This window comes from Eleutherodactylus coqui, chromosome 9, assembly GCF_035609145.1.
Source record: "Eleutherodactylus coqui strain aEleCoq1 chromosome 9, aEleCoq1.hap1, whole genome shotgun sequence".
NCBI classification, from domain to species: Eukaryota; Metazoa; Chordata; class Amphibia; order Anura; family Eleutherodactylidae; genus Eleutherodactylus; species Eleutherodactylus coqui.
In genome coordinates this window covers 2751671-2770987 of record NC_089845.1, presented here as the reverse complement: position 1 = coordinate 2770987, position 19317 = coordinate 2751671, and positions in this window count along the sequence as shown.

The following is a 19317-nucleotide window of genomic DNA, read 5'->3' as shown; positions in this document are numbered from 1 at the left end:
GGAGGGGGGATACCCAGCCTTAAACAACTAGCTAAAGACTCCCCCTTAGAAAACCTGTATAGCCTTCTATAAAAGGAAAACTCCACGTCCACCCTGGAAGGTTAGGAGTCCTAGTTTATTACAGTCACAGAAAACAACAAACAAGCCCCGGTATGGGAAGCCGGGGAGAATGCAATGCGTTTCGGCTCATAAGAATGAGCCTTTTTCAAGTATCATGCGCGGCATGCCTCTTTGACTCAAAGCTCCATTTTGGCTTCCTTCTGAGTCATACTTAAAAATGAATTTATTCTGAAATGCCACAGTGTTTCAAAATAAAACATACATGGACACACTGTACATACCTGTCCCAGGTTCATGTTGCCAGTGGTTAAGGCAGTATGAACATGGTGACAGGTTCCCTTTAAAGGGGTTTTCCAGAAAAATTGTATTGATGACCTATCCTCAGGATACTTCCTCAGTAATTTATTAGTTAGGGTATGTCGCTTGGATCCCGACAGATCAGCTGATTGCACACCTGCTGATAGCTCCACAATTGCACAGGAGTGGGAGCGGAAGTGGCAAAAGTCTCTTCTAAGACTCCTGCTGCTTGTAATCAATGGGGGTCGTGCCTGCAGAAACAAGAACTGGCCACTGCATAAGGTTGGAGCAGAGACTTCCGCTGCTTCTGCTCCCTCCCCTGTGTAATTGTGGCGCCGTCAGTGGGCGCACAATCATCTGACCGGTCAGACCCCCGATGATCAACTATTGACAACCTATCCTGAAGATAGGTTATCAATAGTATTTTTCCCAGAAATCCCATTTAAGGTCACATGTTTCATCTCAATTTGTCTTATCTGGTATCAAATATTCTATCTCTTATATATAACATTTCCAGTTAATAAATCCATCATAGATATTTTGTATTTGTATAAACTGGTTTATCTTTTTATTTTCTATCCTTCAATATATTATATTTATATTGCTGCTATAAAGCTGTTAAATAGCTTTCAACATCTCTGATAGGCTATTTTATACAGGTATTTTTGTAATAAACTGTAGTTAAAATTGCATTTTGTATAATGATGCTTTCTGATGATCTTCCTTGCATATTGTGACAAAATAAATCATCCATCATTTTGACATGAAGGAAATAAATAAGATTGAATAGCACTTTGTCTTCTCTGTGTCCAGGTGTTTCTCAGATTTTATCTCTGTGGAATTTGGCTTTTCTTTGGAAGGCAAATCTGCCTTAAGACTCAGTAACATGACACAGTAATAGTTCACCATAATGACAATGTGATAGTTGCCATTAATTACAAACAAACACTGTTCTATGAAATGCATTTTTACTTGACATATGAACAGTTCAGCTCTTTCATTTTACCCTTACCTGGCCATAGATAATATTTATAAACTAAGCATGTCAAATACTGTGTCTCTACAGCTTTGGAAGCAAGGAAACAATTATTGAAATGTAAATAAGGTGATGTAAGTGTTGTTGATATATAAAAATGAATGCAAAAAAAGTACTATAAGTAATATGGCAAAACAGAAAAAAATGCAATATCTCTTAGATATGCTACAGGTAATAATTTTACAACAGTCACAGAAAGCTTGACTTGGGATTCTTCTTTTGTGGCGTTATAACACATTTCATGTATAATGTACCTTTTATAAAATAAATGTTTGCTACTCACTTATTCTACCAGTGTTACAGTTGCCTAGTTACAATATATCTGCAATGTTTTTGGGATTTCTCCATACTTTCTCCATCAAACTCAAAGTGTCTTGTTTTGTTATTACAGTTCCTTGATACCTAATATAAGACTTGGAGTGATATTCAGCCTTTATGTAGAACAAGCTGATATACCCGACTTTGCCTGAGTTAATTTGGTAATGGTGTTTATTTGGCGTTCACACGGAAAATCTTATGAATTGGTGGTTACTAGAGATGAGCGAGCATACTCGTCCGAGCTTGATGCTCGTTCGAGTATTAGGGTGCTCGAGATGCTCGTTACTCGAGACGAGCACCACGCGGTGCTCGTCTCGATTAAACGAGCACTGACCATTGAATTCAATGGAGCCGGCAATACAGCCGGCTCCATTGAAAGCAATGGGCTGCCGGCTAGCGCGGGATGAATTTTCGGGAAGGGCTTAAAATATAAGCCCTTACCTGAAAATCATCCTAAAATGTGTAAAAAGTAAAAAAAATATATATACTCACCTTGTCCCGGCAGAATGATGTTAGCCCATTGAATTCAATGGAGCCGGCAATAAAGCCGGCTCCATTGAAAGCAATGGGCTGCCGGCGATCGCACAATGAATTTTCGGGAAGGGCTTAAATATATAAGCCCTTACCTGCAATTCATCCAGAAATGCGTAAAAATAAAAAATATATATATATACTCTCTTGGTCCCGGCAGACGGAGTTCAGCTGCGGCCAGCTGGCAGTTCTCCTGAACTGCTCTGTTACAGCTGTGGCAGAGGAGAACGATCTTAATGCTGACATAATTTTTTATTTTTATTTTTACACATTTTAGGATGATTTTCAGGTAAGGGCTTATATTTTTAAGCCCTTCCCGAAAATTCATCCCGCGCTCGCTGGCAGCCCATTGCTTTCAATGGAGCCGGCTGTATTGCCAGCTCCATTGAATTCAATGGGCTAACATCGTTCTTCTCTGCCACAGCTGTTACAGCTGTGGCAGAGGAGAACGATCTTAATGCTGACATAATTTTTTATTTTTATTTTTACACATTTTAGGATGATTTTCAGGTAAGGGCTTATATTTTTAAGCCCTTCCCGAAAATTCATCCCGCGCTCGCTGGCAGCCCATTGCTTTCAATGGAGCCGGCTGTATTGCCGGCTCCATTGAATTCAATGGGCTAACATCATTCTTCTCTGCCCCAGCTGTTACAGCTGTGGCAGAGGAGAACGATCTTAATGCTGACATCATTTTTATTTTTTTTATTTTTACACATTTTAGGATGATTTTCAGGTAAGGGCTTATATTTTTAGGCCCTTCCCAGAAATTCATCCCGCGCTCGCCGGCAGCCCATTGCTTTCAATGGAGTCGACTGTATTGCCAGCTCCATTGAATTCAATGGGCTAACATCGTTCTTCTCTGCCACAGCTGTTACAGCTGTGGCAGAGGAGAACGATCTTAATGCTGACATAATTTTTTATTTTTATTTTTACACATTTTAGGATGATTTTCAGGTAAGGGCTTATATTTTTAAGCCCTTCCCGAAAATTCATCCCGCGCTCGCTGGCAGCCCATTGCTTTCAATGGAGCCGGCTGTATTGCCGGCTCCATTGAATTCAATGGGCTAACATCATTCTTCTCTGCCCCAGCTGTTACAGCTGTGGCAGAGGAGAACGATCTTAATGCTGACATCATTTTTATTTTTTTTATTTTTACACATTTTAGGATGATTTTCAGGTAAGGGCTTATATTTTTAGGCCCTTCCCGGAAATTCATCCCGCGCTCGCCGGCAGCCTATTGCTTTCAATGGAGTCGACTGTATTGCCGGCTCCATTGAATTTAATGGGCTAACATCGTTCTTCTCTGCCACAGCTGTTACAGCTGTGGCAGAGGAGAACGATCTTAATGCTGACATAATTTTTTATTTTTATTTTTACACATTTTAGGATGATTTTCAGGTAAGGGCTTATATTTTTAAGCCCTTCCCGAAAATTCATCCCGCGCTCGCTGGCAGCCCATTGCTTTCAATGGAGCCGGCTGTATTGCCAGCTCCATTGAATTCAATGGGCTAACATCGTTCTTCTCTGCCACAGCTGTTACAGCTGTGGCAGAGGAGAACGATCTTAATGCTGACATAATTTTTTATTTTTATTTTTACACATTTTAGGATGATTTTCAGGTAAGGGCTTATATTTTTAAGCCCTTCCCGAAAATTCATCCCGCGCTCGCTGGCAGCCCATTGCTTTCAATGGAGCCGGCTGTATTGCCGGCTCCATTGAATTCAATGGGCTAACATCATTCTTCTCTGCCCCAGCTGTTACAGCTGTGGCAGAGGAGAACGATCTTAATGCTGACATCATTTTTATTTTTTTTATTTTTACACATTTTAGGATGATTTTCAGGTAAGGGCTTATATTTTTAGGCCCTTCCCAGAAATTCATCCCGCGCTCGCCGGCAGCCCATTGCTTTCAATGGAGTCGACTGTATTGCCAGCTCCATTGAATTCAATGGGCTAACATCGTTCTTCTCTGCCACAGCTGTTACAGCTGTGGCAGAGGACAACGATCTTTATGCTGACAGTGCAGGGGGGAGGGGGGCCTCACTCTTGCCCCTATTGTGGCTTAATAATGAGACCTCGGAGCCCGAAATGCAGCCCTGCATGTTGCTCCTTGCCTGCCCTATCCATTTCTGTATTTTTTACATGACTTTGGTGATTTGCTAAGATTTTCACAAATGAAAACCTTAGCGGAGCACCAGTCATATACAAAAATGCTCAAGTCGCCCATTGAATTCAATGGGGTTTGTTACTCGAAACGAACTCTCGAGCATCACTGAAAGTTCAACCCGAGTAACGAGCACTCGAGCATTTTGGTGCTCGCTCATCTCTAGTGGTTACCTTAGAGATACCGAGGAAAAAACTATGTTCACCATTTTGCATGGTTCTTTGCATTACCCAGGAAACACCACATGGAGGTAACCATGCGAAGTTTCCTTTATATAAAATGACATCAGGAAGTGAGAGAATTATATTCCGTACATAAAATTTGGACGCTAATTCTTTTGCGCTTAGAATTGAATGATCGAGTTGGGACCCATTAGCTTTTCGTATTTATGACATAATCAATGCCCGTGCCAAATTTCAACTTTCTATGTCATCGGGAAGTGAGAGAATTAGATTACATACGTAAAATTTGGACGCTAATTCTTTTGCACTTAGAATTGAATAATTGAGTTGGGATCCATTAGCTTTTCCTATTTATGACATAATAATCAATGCTCGTGTCAAATTTCAAGTGAGAGGATTAGATTACGTACGTAAAATTTGGACGCTAATTCTTTTGCGCTTAGAATTAAAATCTAGTTGGGACCCATCAACTCTTCCTATTTATGACATAAGCAATGCTTGTGCCAAATTTCAAGTTTCTATGACGTCGGGAAGTGAGAGAATTAGATTCTGTACATAAAATTTGGATGCTAATTCTTTTGCACTTAGAATTGAATAATCGAGTTGGGACCCATTAGCTTTTCCTATTTATGACATAATCAATGCTCATGCCAAATTTCATGTTTCTACAACATCGAGAAGTGAGAGAATTAGATTATGTACGTAAAATTTGGATGCTTATTCTTTTGAATAATCAAGTTGGGACCCCTTTACTTTTCCTATTTTGGACATAATCTATGCTTATGCCAAATTTCATGTTTCTATGACATCGGGAAGTTGGAGAATTAGTGGCCAGTCAGTCATTAAGTGAGTCAGTGAGGGCTTTCGTCTTTATATATATAGATTATCGTAATGCTTTTCTTGATGTGAAATGTAGGCTCATCCTTCCATTCCTTTAGGGGTGTTATAGCCTCTGTTTGTACTTCTTTTTTCCTTCTTAAAATCTTCTAAAGGAAAACTTCAGAGAACAACTCTTCTCTCCATAGGTAAAAGCTGGAACTCCATCTACAATGTACTGTTTCTAATAGTATTTTTTGATCTTCCAAACTAAGTTAATGTAGCAGTTTTAGGCACTGGGTTGGAGCCACAGGTGTTGCAGTCACAGGTCTAGAGAAAGTAGTCAGGGATGAGCCAGGAGTCAGAACGCAAGGTCTTGTTTTCAGTACAAGTGCAGCAGGCAGTTAGCATTGTCAGAAGGGAAGCCAGAGGTCAGAATCAGAAAGTCTCAGTATCCGCGGTACAAATGGAGGAGGTGGGTGGTGTTGTCATAAGGGAAGCCAGAGGTCGGTAACATGTATATCAATTCGCAGCATGGAGGATCAGGCAGGAGGTGAAGTTTGACTATTGACTGGGAGCACAATAATTATGCACTGGCGGAGTGTCACTGGAGGAGTGTCAGGGCTATGCTTTTATAGGAAGTCCCAATTTGTGGCAGGGCGGAGCTGGGACAGAGAGGCAGGAACTGGATGGCTTAATAGGGAGAGACACCAGCTAGAGCGCAGGAGGTCCCAGGTTTGATCTCCAACAGTTAAAAGGGTGTTCCCATTTTAGATATTTGTGGCATATCAAAGGAGACTCTATAGATGTCAGATAGATTTGGGTCCACCTCTGAGATGTGCACCTATGTGGAGATTGGGGGTTCCCCAACCCCTGACTTCCCTGGGGAGGCATCCATTGATTGCTGCATCCAGTCAAACAATGAGTGAATGAATAGGTGGCTGCATCTGTCTCATCAGATAGGTCAGAGGTCTGAGGTCTGCCATTCTCCACATAAGTGGAAGTCCTAGAAGTCGGACCTGCATTTATCAAGCATTTATCATATTGTATCTATCACATTTAGCATATCCTGTAGATAATGTAGTAACAATGCTGAATGGCTCGCATTGACTATAATGGGGTTTATTCGGTTTACATTCAGCTGTCTGGCAATCTACAGGACGAAACAGTGCAGCATGCTACTCTATTTCATCCATTTTTTTTTAGCTAAAATCACCTATGGAGGTTCCAAATGCTGATGTGAATGAGCCCTAACTGTCCTAGCTTAACATTATAGACAAAGTCTTGTTTTGATGAAGACTGCTGAGACACTGCATTGATTGATAGGATGTTACAGTCACCAAAATGAACAGACAAGAGCTGATGTGTAAGTGATAATGGGAAATCCAGGGTTGTGAAGTAAATCAAATATTTTATGATAAGATCCATAAATTTAAAGAAAAGTTCCTTGGTGGAAATAAGCTGAATGGTACAATACATGCAAAGATGTGAAGATGTATATACATATGGTTCAAATTATAATGCAGTGAAATATACCATCAAATTATAATGCAGTGACATATACTATCAGTGAATAAAAGTGCAGGTGAAACAAATCCCCCACAAAAAGAAAATACATGTATTTCTACATAATAGAACAAGATCAAATAAGAAAAATTAAAGGGACCTGGCAAATACCTGAGATGGGGTATGGGCAAGGATCGGATTGACAGATTACTTGGAGAGGCTGGTGAGAATCCAGCAGTCATGGTGCACATTGGCACCAATGAAAAAATTAGAGGTCAATGGAGGGCCCTCAAAAATGATTTCAGGGACTTAGGATCCAAGCTTAGGGCTCGGACCTTCAGGGTAGTTTTCTCGAAAATACTACCTGCACCTAAAGCCACACTAGAAAGGCAGCAGGACCTTAGGGAGGCAAACAAGTGGCTCCGGAGTTGGTATAAGAATGAGGGGTTTGGGTTCCTGGAGAACTGGGCTGAGTTCGCTGTCGGCTGCAGCCTCTACCGTAGGGACGGAGTGCATCTTAATGGGGAGGTTGCAGCTATGCTGGGGGAGAAGACGGCTAGAAGGCTGGAGGAGTGTTTAAGCTAGGGACTGGGGGGAGAAGCAAAAAGAGAAACAAGAGGGTAGTCAGTGCAGCTAGTGACCTGGGTCCAAGTAATGGGAATGGGGGTCGAGCAAGGGGTGGGGTTAGTTAGAACTGACAGAACAGCCAATAGTAGCAATAATAGCAAAATGAATTTAAAGAACAAAAATACCCGTATAAATTGTATGGCAACGAATGCTTAAAGCAAGAATGACTGATGAAAACTACGAACTAGTCGGAATAATGGAAACATGGCTGGCTGATAAGTACGATTGGGCAGTGAATTTACAAGGTTACAATCTCTTCAGAAGAGACCGTGGAAACCAGAAAGGGGGAGGGGTGTGTCTGTACGTTAAATTCTACGTAATGCTGAGGCTACGGGAGGATATAGGGGCAGGGGATGAACACATCGAATCCCTGTGGGTAGAAATACAGGGAGAAAAAAAATAACAAAATCCTGAGAGGGGTTTTCTATAGGCCACCAAAAGCAACAGAAGAAACTGAAAGCTTATTATTAAGGCAGATAGAAGAGGTGTCAAACCGCAACAAAGTAATTATTATGGGGGACTTTAATTATCTGGATATAATATGGGATAACGAGACCTGCAAATCTCACAGGGGGGATAAATTCTTGAGAACAATTAATTACCTTACCCAACTTGTGCAGGAGCCGACTTGAGGGAGGGCCACTCTGGACTTAGTATTAACTAACAAACCATACCGAATAATGGGGGTACAGGTTGAGGGGCACTTGGGGAACAGTGACCACAATATAATTAATTTTCAGCTGTCATTCAATAAAAAGCCTTTTCAGGGAGCGATAAATAAACTAAACTTTAGTAAAGCAAAATCAGCTTAGAACTGCTATCGGTAACATTAATTGGGACATCATCGTAAAAAATAACAGCACAGACAACAAATGGGAAAAGTTTAGAAAGATCCTAATCACTTCATGTGAACAGTTCATACCCTTTAAAAAAAAAGAACTGCAAGTAAAAGGAAACCATTGTGGCTCGATAAGACTGTAAGGGTGCCCACCCACTGGCGTTTTTTTTTTTGCGTTGCGTTGCGTTTTTTAACATAGGAACTGTCAGTTGCATATGTGTCCTTATTTTTCTCCTAATGCACCCATGAAAGTCAATGGAAATTAATGGAAAAGCCGCGAAAACGCGGCAAAAAACGCGCGAAAACGCTGCGTTTTTCACGCACAAAAATCGCAAACGCCAGTGGGTGGGCGCCCTAAGGGGGCAATAAACGAAAAAAAGAAGGCATTTAAACTACTAAAACAAGAAGGCAGCGAAGAAGCGTTAAAATCATACAGGGAAAAAAACTAAATATGTACAGAAAAGATCAAAATTGCTAAGGAGGTGGCAGAAAGACAGATTGCCAAAGAGAGCAAAAGCAACCCTAAACTATTCTTCTGTTATATTAATAGTAAAAGAATTTGCACTAAGGGTATTGGCCCTTTAACAAATAATGCAGGAGAGATCATAGAAGACGATGGGGGGAAGGCAAACCTATTGAATAGTTTCCTTTCAAGTGTATTCACGAACGAAAAGGAAATGTCACATGAGATGCAGGGGAATAAAATGAACCCCTCGCAAAATATATTACATACCTAACATAGGAGGAATTGCAGAACTGGTTAAAGAGGATTAAAATCGATAAATCGCCGGGCCCAGATGGAATACACCCAAGGGTTCTAAGGGAACTAAGTTAAGTGATAGCTAGGCCGCTATTTCTAATATTTATGGATACTATCAAGACCGGGTTGTACCATTGGATTGGCGCATTGCCAATGTGGTTCCAATTTACAAAAAGGGCTCCAAAAGAGAGCCTGGTAGATACAGGCCGGTAAGTCTCACTTCAGTAACTGGAAAAATATTGAAGGGGTTTCTGGGAGACGCCATCCTAGAATATCTCATGGAGAACAACGGAATAACTCTTCACCAGCATAGGTTCATGAGGGGTCGATCATGTCAAACCAATCTGATCAGCTTCTACGATGAAATAAGTTCTATGCTGGACCTGGGAGAGTCTATTGATCTTGCATATCAGGACTTGTCTAAAGCATTTAACACAGTGCTGCATAATAGGTTGATACACAAAATGAGGCCGCTCGGACTGGGTGAAAACGTATGTAGCTGGGTAAATAACTGGCTCAGAGATAGAAAGCAGAGGGTGGTAATAAATGGTTCATACTCTGATTGGGCCACCGTCACTAGTGGGGTGCCACAGGGTTCAGTATTAGGCCCCATTCTGTTCAATATATTTAACATCATGATAGAGGGGCTGCACAGTAAAATATCAATATTTGCAGATGACACAAAATTATACAAGATAATTAATGCAACGGAGGACAATGTGTGGCTACAAAAGGACCTAGATAAGCTAGGGGCTTGGGCAGAAAAATGGCAAATGAAGTCCAATGTTGATAAATGTAAGGTTATGCAAATGGGCAGGAGAAACAGATGTCACCAATATATACTAAATGGGGTACTGCTAAGGAAAAGTGAGATGGAAAAAGACCTCGGGGTACTAGTGGATTGTAGATTTAACTGGAGTAACCAATGCCAGTCAGCTGCTGCAAAAGCTAATTAAGTCTTGGGGTGCAGTAAAGAGGCATAGGGGCGAAGCATGAGGACATTATTCTTCCATTATATAAGGCACTTGTTAGGCCCCACATGGAATACTGTGTACAGTTCCGGTCACCGGTGCACAGAAGGATGTTGTAGTGCTTGAGGGGGTTCTAAGAAGGGCAACTAAATTAATAAATGGAATGAAGGGACTGGAATACCCAGAGAGGTTATCAAAATTAGGATTATTTACCCTGAAAAAAAAAAAAGACGGCTAAGGGTCGATCAAATAACTATGTATAAATACATAAAGGAACAATACAAAGATCTCTCCCATGATCTGTTTATACCCAGGATTGCAACGGTAACAAGAGGACATCTGTTACGTCTAGAAGAAAGCAGGTTTCATCACCAACACAGAAAGGGGTTCTTTACTGTAAGAGCAGTGAGACTGTGGAACTCTTTGCCTGAGGACGTGGTGATGGCAAAATCCATAGAGGAGTTTAAGAGGGGACTAGATGTCTTTCTAGAGTGGAAGGATATTATAATATATAAACATTAGTTGACCAGCGGGTTGTTGATCCAGGTCTTACAGATAGGTAGGAACTATTAGAGGTTGATCCAGGGATTAGTGTGACTGCCATTAGGGAGTCGGGAAGGAATTTTTTCCCCAAAAGGGCTAATTGGCTTCTGCCTCTTGGGGTTTTTGCCTTCCTCTGGATCAACAAAGAGGTTGAAACAGGCTGAGCTAGATGGACATTGTCTTAATTCAGCCTGACATACTATGTTGTTACTATGTTAGGTATATTTTGGTAAATGAAAGAGAGCCCGTATGAAGTGAAATTCTTTTTATGTAGAAGTTTCCTTGTATACTATAAATGAGCCAAGAAGTGAGAATATTTATATAAGGCCAAGAAGGCATGCAGCTAAGGGGGTTTGTCAAAAACAAAGTCCAATTACTTTTCCCACTTGTCCACACATGGTGGCATATTAAGTAAGGATTTTTTTTAAATAGCATAGTAAATTTTGGACAGGCCCTTCTCTCTTTTGCTGCGTTGAAAAAGAACAACTCAAAAGTAGATTTGGCAGGCAAGCATTGTATGCACGTGGGTTGAATAAAATTACATAATTGCAGATATTTCTAGAAATCACACTTAGGAATTTCAAATTTAGTAGAAATGTCTATAAATGAGAACGAATGGTAACTGTCCCAAATATGGCATACAGTAGAAATGCCATCTGTCTGATAATTTGAAAAGTTTATATCAGGGATTATGAGAGTAATTACAGTAATGGGGAGGACATTATTCTTGGTAGCAGCACCTTTTTTTCTCAGCGCTATTGAGCTCCAGGAATGAATTCTAACTTTATTAGTTAATCAAGAGGAAAGAGTGGTTGTACAGTCAAGGGTAGGTAACTACATTTCATCGAGCTAGGGAATGTATTCTGAAAATTAGTTTTCCATATAAACTTACTGGGAGCTTTGAACTTTATGGAAATGACAATGAACCCAGTCAGGTATTATATTGCAATGATAATAATTACAGTTGTCCGTGAATCTCGGACAAGTGTGTAGTACTGGAACATATAGGATTACGATGGATACTCTAGGTCCAGACAATTAGTATATACATTTAGTGAGAATTAACTGTAATTTGTTAAATTAATTTTCGAGAGCAAAATGGGAAGATTTGTAAACAAATACCAGATCTTAGACAGGACCATCATTTTACCACCCAGGAAATGTTTGTTTATGAACAGTAATGTAAGGTACTTGTAGTTAAATTTGTGCAGGGCAGAGGTAGGATGAAAGATAACACCCCCCAAGTAAATACCAAAGATAAGAAAAAATTACCATGTTTGAGAAAGGCTTTTTGCTGAGCCGAAACGCGTTGCATGATACGGACCAATAAATACTACCTCTTTGCTACGCCTGTGATATTATCTGCTATCTGGGATTCAGGGGTGCCAGGTGACATGGCACCCCTGTGAAGTAAGTGCTCTATTCCATTATCTTTCTCTTCCTCGTTGGTTGCATTGGAGCGCTGGTAGCTTTTTCTTATCTTTGCTATTTCCATTCCATGGTTAATTTTTTCATACCTGGAATTTTACCATGATGCTCTCCTGAAGATGCCCTAATTGAACAATGCAATCCTAATTTAACTTCAACCCTATTTGAGGCTTGGATCATCCCGAGTCATCCAGTGATCATCTGGAGTTGCATGCTATCCTGGATTGTGACGTACCGGTGCCCTATATGACAGCCCGGTAACGTAGGGTGAGTCAATTTGTCATTTCTCTCACCCTCATATCTCTAATCCACCTAACCTCTGGAGGATATGATCTGGAGAAATTGTTGAAATAGTTGGGAAATCTTAGAATGGGTAAGGCCCAGATTCAAATGTTGGAATATGGAAGCATTTTTTGATAATAAATAGAGATGAGCGAGCACCAAAATGCTCGGGTGCTCGTTACTCGGGACGAAATTATCGCGATGCTCGAGGGTTCGTTTCGAGTAACGAACCCCATTGAAGTCAATGGGCGACTCAAGCATTTTTGTATATCGCCGATGCTCGCTAAGGTTTCCATTTGTGAAAATCGGGGCAATTCAAGAAAGTGATGGGAACGACACAGCAACGGATAGGGCAGGCGAGGGGCTACATGTTGGGCTGCATCTCAAGTTCCCAGGTCCCACTATTAAGCCACAATAGCGGCAAGAGTGGGCCTCCCCCCCCAACAACTTTTACTTCTGAAAAGCCCTCATTAGCAATGCATACCTTAGCTAAGCACCACACTACCTCCAACAAAGCACAATCACTGCCTGCATGACACTCCGCTGCCACTTCTCCTGGGTTACATGCTGCTGAACCCCCCCCCTGCATGACCCAGTGTCCACAGCGCACACCAAATTGTCCCTGCGCAGCCTTCAGCTGCCCTCATGCCACGCCACACTCATGTCTATTTATAAGTGCATCGGCCATGAGGAGGAACCGCAGGCACACACTGCAGAGGGTTGGCACAGCTAGGCAGCGACCCTCTTTAAAGGGGCGGGGCGATAGCCCACAATGCTGTACAGAAGCAATGAGAAATATAATCCTATGCCACCACCATCAGGAGCTGCACACGTGGGCATAGCAATGGGAAACCTATGTGCCACACACTATTCATTCTGTCAAGGTGTCTGCATGTCCCAGTCACACCGCTGTTTTTTATAAATAGTCAAAGGCAGGTACAACTCCGCAAAGGGAATTCCGTGTGCACCCACAGCATGGGTGGCTCCCTGGAACCCACCGGCTGTACATTAATGTATCCCATTGCAGTGCCCATCACAGCTGAGGTAACGTCCGATAAAATGCAGGTGGGCTTCAGTCCACACTGCATACCCCAACCTGACCGGGCTTTTTAATTCATAGACACAGGCAGGTACAACACCCTATTGTGAAGTCCCTGTGGACTGACAGCATGGGTGGGTGCCAGGAAGCCACCGGCGGCACATAAATATATCCCATAGCATTGCCCATCACAGCTGAGGTAATGTCATGTTTAATGCAGGTGGGCTTCGGCCCACACTGCATGCCCCAGTCAGACTGGGGTTCTTTAGAAGTGGACACATGTAGTTACAACTCCGTGTGGACCGACAGCATGGGTGGCTCCCTGGAACCCACCGGCGGTGCATAAATATATCCCATTGCAGTGCCCAGCACAGCTGATGTAACGTCAGCTGTAATGCAGGTGGGCAAAAAATTAATTGGATTACACTGTAGGCGAGGGCCCCCAAAAATTGGTGTACCAACAGTACTAATGTACCTGAGAAAAATTGCCCATGCCCAACCAAGAGGGCAGGTGAAACCCATTAATCGCTTTGGTTAATGTGGCTTAATTGGTAAATAGGCCTGGAGGCAGCCCAGTTAAAATAAAAATTGGTTCAGGTGCAAGTTTCAACGCTTTAATGAGCATTGAAACGTATAAAAATTGTTTAGAAAAATTATATGACTGAGCCTTGTGGGCCTAAGAAAAATTGCCCGTTCGGCGTGATTACGTGAGGTTTCAGGAGGAGGAGCAGGAGGAGGAGGAGGAATATTATACACAGATTGATGAAGCTAAAAGGTCCACGTTTTTGATGGTGATAGAGAACAATGCTTCCATCCGCGGGTGCAGCCTACGTATTGCTTAGGTATCGCTGCTGTCCGCTGGTGAAGAAGAGAAGTCTGGGGAAATCCAGGCTTTGTTCATCTTGATGAATGTAAGCCTGTCGGCACTGTCGGTTGACAGGCGGGTACGCTTATCCGTGATGATTCCCCCAGCCGCACTAAACACCCTCTCTGACAAGACGCTAGCCGCAGGACAAGCAAGCACCTCCAGGGCATACAGCGCGAGTTCAGGCCACGTGTCCAGCTTCGACACCCAGTAGTTGTAGGGGGCAGAGGCGTCACCGAGGACGGTCGTGCGATCGGCTACGTACTCCCTCACCATCCTTTTACAGTGCTCCCGCCAACTCAGCCTTGACTGGGGAGCGGTGACACAGTCTTGCTGGGGAGCCATAAAGCTGGCAAAGGCCCTGGAGAATGTTCCCCTGCCTGTGCTGTACATGCTGCCTGATCTCTGCGCCTCCCCTGCTACCTGGCCCTCGGAACTGCGCCTTCTGCCACTAGCGCTGTCGGATGGGAAGTTTACCATCAGTTTGTCCACCAGCGCCCTGTGGTATAGCATCATTCTCAAACCCCTTTCCTCTTCGGGAATGAGAGTGGAAAGGTTCTCCTTATACCGTGGGTCGAGCAGTGTATACACCCAGTAATCCGTAGTGGCCAGAATGCGTGTAATGCGAGGGTCACGAGAAAGGCATCCTAACATGAAGTCAGCCATGTGTGCCAGGGTACCTGTACGCAACACATGGCTGTCCTCACTAGGAAGATCACTTTCAGGATTCTCCTCCTCCTCCTCCTCCGGCCATACACGCTGAAAGGATGACAGGCAAGCAGCATGTGTACCCTCAGCAGTGGGCCAAGCTGTCTCTTCCCCCTCCTCCTCATGCTCCTCCCCCTCCTCCTCAATGCGCTGAGATATAGACAGGAGGGTGCTCTGACTATCCAGCGACATACTGTCTTCCCACGCCTCCGTTTCCGAGTGCAAAGCGTCTGCCTTTATGCTTTGCAGGGAACTTCTCAAGAAGCATAGCAGAGGAATGGTGACGCTAATGATTGCAGCATCCCCGCTCAGCATCTGGGTAGACTCCTCAAAGTTTCCAAGGACCTGGCAGATTTCTGCCAACCAGGCCCACTCTTCTGTAAAGAATTGAGGAGGCTGACTCCCACTACGCCGCCCATATTGGAGTTGGTATTCCACTATAGCTCTACGCTGCTCATAGAGCCTGGCCAACATGTGGAGCATAGAGTTCCACCATGTGGGCACGTCGCACAGCAGTCGGTGCACTGGCAGATTAAACCGATGTTGTAGGGTCCGCAGGGTGGCAGCGTCCGTCTTGGAGTTGCGGAAATGTGCGCTGACCCGGCGCACCTTTCCGAGCAGGTATGACTAGTGTGGGTAGCTTTTCAGAAAGCGCTGAACCACCAAATTAAAGACATGGGCCAGGCATGGCACGTGCGTGAGGCTGCCGAGCTGCAGAGCCGCCACCAGGTTACGGCCGTTGTCACACACGACCATGCCTGGTTGGAGGCTCAGCGGCGAAAGCCAGCGGTCGGTCTGCTCTGTCAGACCCTGCAGCAGTTCGTGGGCTGTGTGCCTCTTCTCTCCTAAGCTGAGTAGTTTCAGCACGGCCTGCTGACGCTTGCCCACCGCTGTGCTGCCACGCCGCGCGACACCAACTGCTGGTGATGTGCTGCTGCTGCTGACACATCTTGATTGTGAGACAGAGGTTGCGTTGGAGGAGGAGGAGGGTGGTTTAGTGGAGGAAGCATACACCGCCGCAGATACCAGCACCGAGCTGGGGCCCGCAATTCTGGGGGTGGGTAGGACGTGAGCGGTCCCAGGCTCTGACTCTGTCCCAGCCTCCACTAAATTCACCCAATGTGCCGTCAGAGAGATATAGTGGCCCTGCCCGCCTGTGCTTGTCCACGTGTCCGTTGTTAAGTGGATCTTGGCAGTAACCGCGTTGGTGAGGGCGCGTACAATGTTGCGGGAGACGTGGTCGTGCAGGGCTGGGACGGCACATCGGGAAAAGTAGTGGTAACTGGGAACCGAGTAGCGCGGGGCCGCCGCCGCCATCATGCTTTTGAAAGCTTCTGTTTCCACAAGCCTATATGGCAGCATCTCCAGGCTGATCAATTTGGCAATGTGCACGTTTAACGCTTGAGCGTGCGGGTGCGTGGCGGCGTACTTGCGCTTGCGCTCAAACAGTGGCACTAGCGACGTCTGGACGCTGCGCTGAGAGACATTGCTGGATGGGGCCGAGGACAGCGGAGGTGAGGGTGTGGGTGCAGGCCAGGAGACGGTAGTGCCTGTGTCCTCAGAGGGGGGTTGGATCTCAGTGGCAGGTTGGGGCACAGGGGGAGAGGCAGTGGTGCAAACCGGAGGCGGTGAACGGCCTTCGTCCCACCTTGTGGGGTGCTTGGCCATCATATGCCTGCGCATGCTGGTGGTGGTGGCTCCCCAGCTGATCTTGGCGCGACAAAGGTTGCACACCACTGTTCATCGGTCGTCAGGCGTCTCTGTGAAAAACTGCCACACCGTAGAGCCCCTTGACCTCTGCAGGGTGGCATGGCGCGAGGGGGCGCTTTGGGAAACAGTTGGTGGATTATTCGGTCTGGCCCTGCCTCTACCCCTGGCCACCGCACTGGCTCGGCCTGTGCCCACACCCTGACTTGGGCCTCCGTGTCCTCTAGGCCTACCCCTACCCCTCAGCATGGTGTATTACCAGTAGTGCAGAAACAGAACGCTGTAATTAAATGTGCCGCTTATTGGCCTGTGGTTGGAGGCTGACTTTGCTTACGGAACGCACAGTAGAGCCAGGAAATAATTTTGCGCAAGCCTGCTGTAACACTTAGCTGGCTGCGTATGAATTAGGAGGACAACTACACCCAGCACAGACCCAGTACACTGAGGACAGTCACAGGCAGCCCAAATAGATTTTTTTTCCCAAATGTTTTTGGAAAGGCCCACTGCCTATATTCAATAAATATATGTCTTCTGTCCCTGCCTCACCACCACTACTGGCCCTGGACTATGTATAATTACTGCAGGGCGCAATGCTCTGCACGGCCGATATACAAAAAAAAAAAAAAGTGCAACACTGCAAAAAGCAGCCTCCGCACTACTGCACACGGTTAGATGTGGCCCTAAGAAGGACCGTTGGGGTTCTTGAAGCCTAAAATACTCCTAACGCTCTCCCTATAGCAGCTCCGGTACCAGCAGCACTGTCCCTGATCTCTGTCAGAATAAATCTGTGGCGAGCCGCGGGAGGGGCCGATTTATATACTCGGGTGACACCTGATCTCGCCAGCCACTCACTGCAGGGGGGTGGTATAGGGCTTGAACGTCGCAGGGGGAAGTTGTAATGCCTTCCCTGTCTTTCTATTGGCCAGAAAAGCGCGCTAACGTCTCAGAGATGAAAGTGAAAGTAACTCGAACATCGTGTGGTACTCGTCACGAGTAACGAGCATCTCGAACACGCTAATACTCGAACGAGTATCAAGCTCGGACGAGTACGTTCGCTCATCTCTAATAATAAACTACCAAAAGTTTTAGAACACCTCAAATTCTCCAGATATTTTTGACATTAAGACAGTTCAAGTCCAGTAAATAACATGAAATGGTTCAAAGGTTCCAAAGAAAGCCAAAAACATAGAAGTATTATGAAATTCTAACCTGAAACAATAGTCTGAATTAATGATTTTAACTTTTTTTCAAGGAACACATCAAGGTAAGCTTGGGGTCTGCCTGTGTTAATATCAGTTGATTGGACATAATTTTAAAAGACTCACTCCTGTCTATATAAAAAATTTTACAGCTCACAATACTTATCAGAGCCAAAACAAAACCACGTGGAGGAAAGAACTGCATATAGAGCTCAGACAAGATTTTTTGGAAGTGAAGATCTGGAGAAAGCTACGAAAAAATTGCTGTTATACTGAAAGTACCCAAAAGCACAGTGGCCTCCATAATTCTTAAATAGAAGACATTTGGAACAACCAGGATGCTTCCATGAACTGGATGACCCACCAAACTAAGTTATCGGGAGTGAAGCACCTTGGTAAGAGCAGAAACCAAGAACTCAGCAGTCACTCAGGATGAGCTCCAAAGATCTTGTGTACAGATCAGAGAAACTTCCAGAAGGTCAACCATCACTGCAGCTTCTACCAATCAAGGCTTTATGGCAGAGTGACCAGAAAGAGGCCTCTCTTCAATAAAAAAAAATAACATAAAAGCGTGCCTTAAGCTTGTTAAAAAGCACCTAAAGGACTCTCAGACTATGAAAAACAAGGTTCTCCTGTATGTTGAAACCAAGATTGAACTTTTGGCCTTAATTCTTAGCATTATGTCTGAAGGAAAGTAGGCAGGGATGTTTTAAAAGCGGCTAGGACCGGAAGACTAGTCATGAATAATGGAAAGCTGAATTAGGCAAAGGACAGAGATAGTCTTACTCAAAACGTGATCTAGAGCGCAAGAGACCTCAGACTGGGTAGAAGGTTCACATTCCAAAAAACAATGACCCTAAGCACACAGCCAAGACAACATAGGAGGGGCTTAGGGACAATTCTGTGAATGTCCTTAAGTGGCCCAGCTAGAGCACTAACTTGAACTCATTCGAACACTTTGGAGAGACCTAAAAATTGATGTTCAGAGGTGGTCCCCATGTCAATCTGACACAGTTTGAGAGTATCTGGAGCGAAGAATGGCAGAAAATCCCCAAATCTAAGTGTGCAAACATTATGATATCATACCCAGAAGAATAGAAGCTGAAAGCTTCAACTAAGTACTGAGTGCAGGGTCTGAATATTTATGTCAATGCAAGATATTAACCCCTTAGTGACCAAGCCTGTTTGCGCCTTAACGACCAGGCCACATTTTGCAAATCTGACGTGTCACTTTAACATGGAAAAACATCAGAAAGGTTTTGCATATCCAAGCGATTCTGACATGTTTTTTCGCCACATGTTGTATTTCATTTAGGCGGAAAAAATAGACCGATAGAATTTGTGTTTATTTACTAAAAGCGCCAAAATTGGGAAAATTTTGAAAAAATCATCATTTTTTCACATTTCCAACTGCAATATCTTAAAAATGTGCAAACATAAT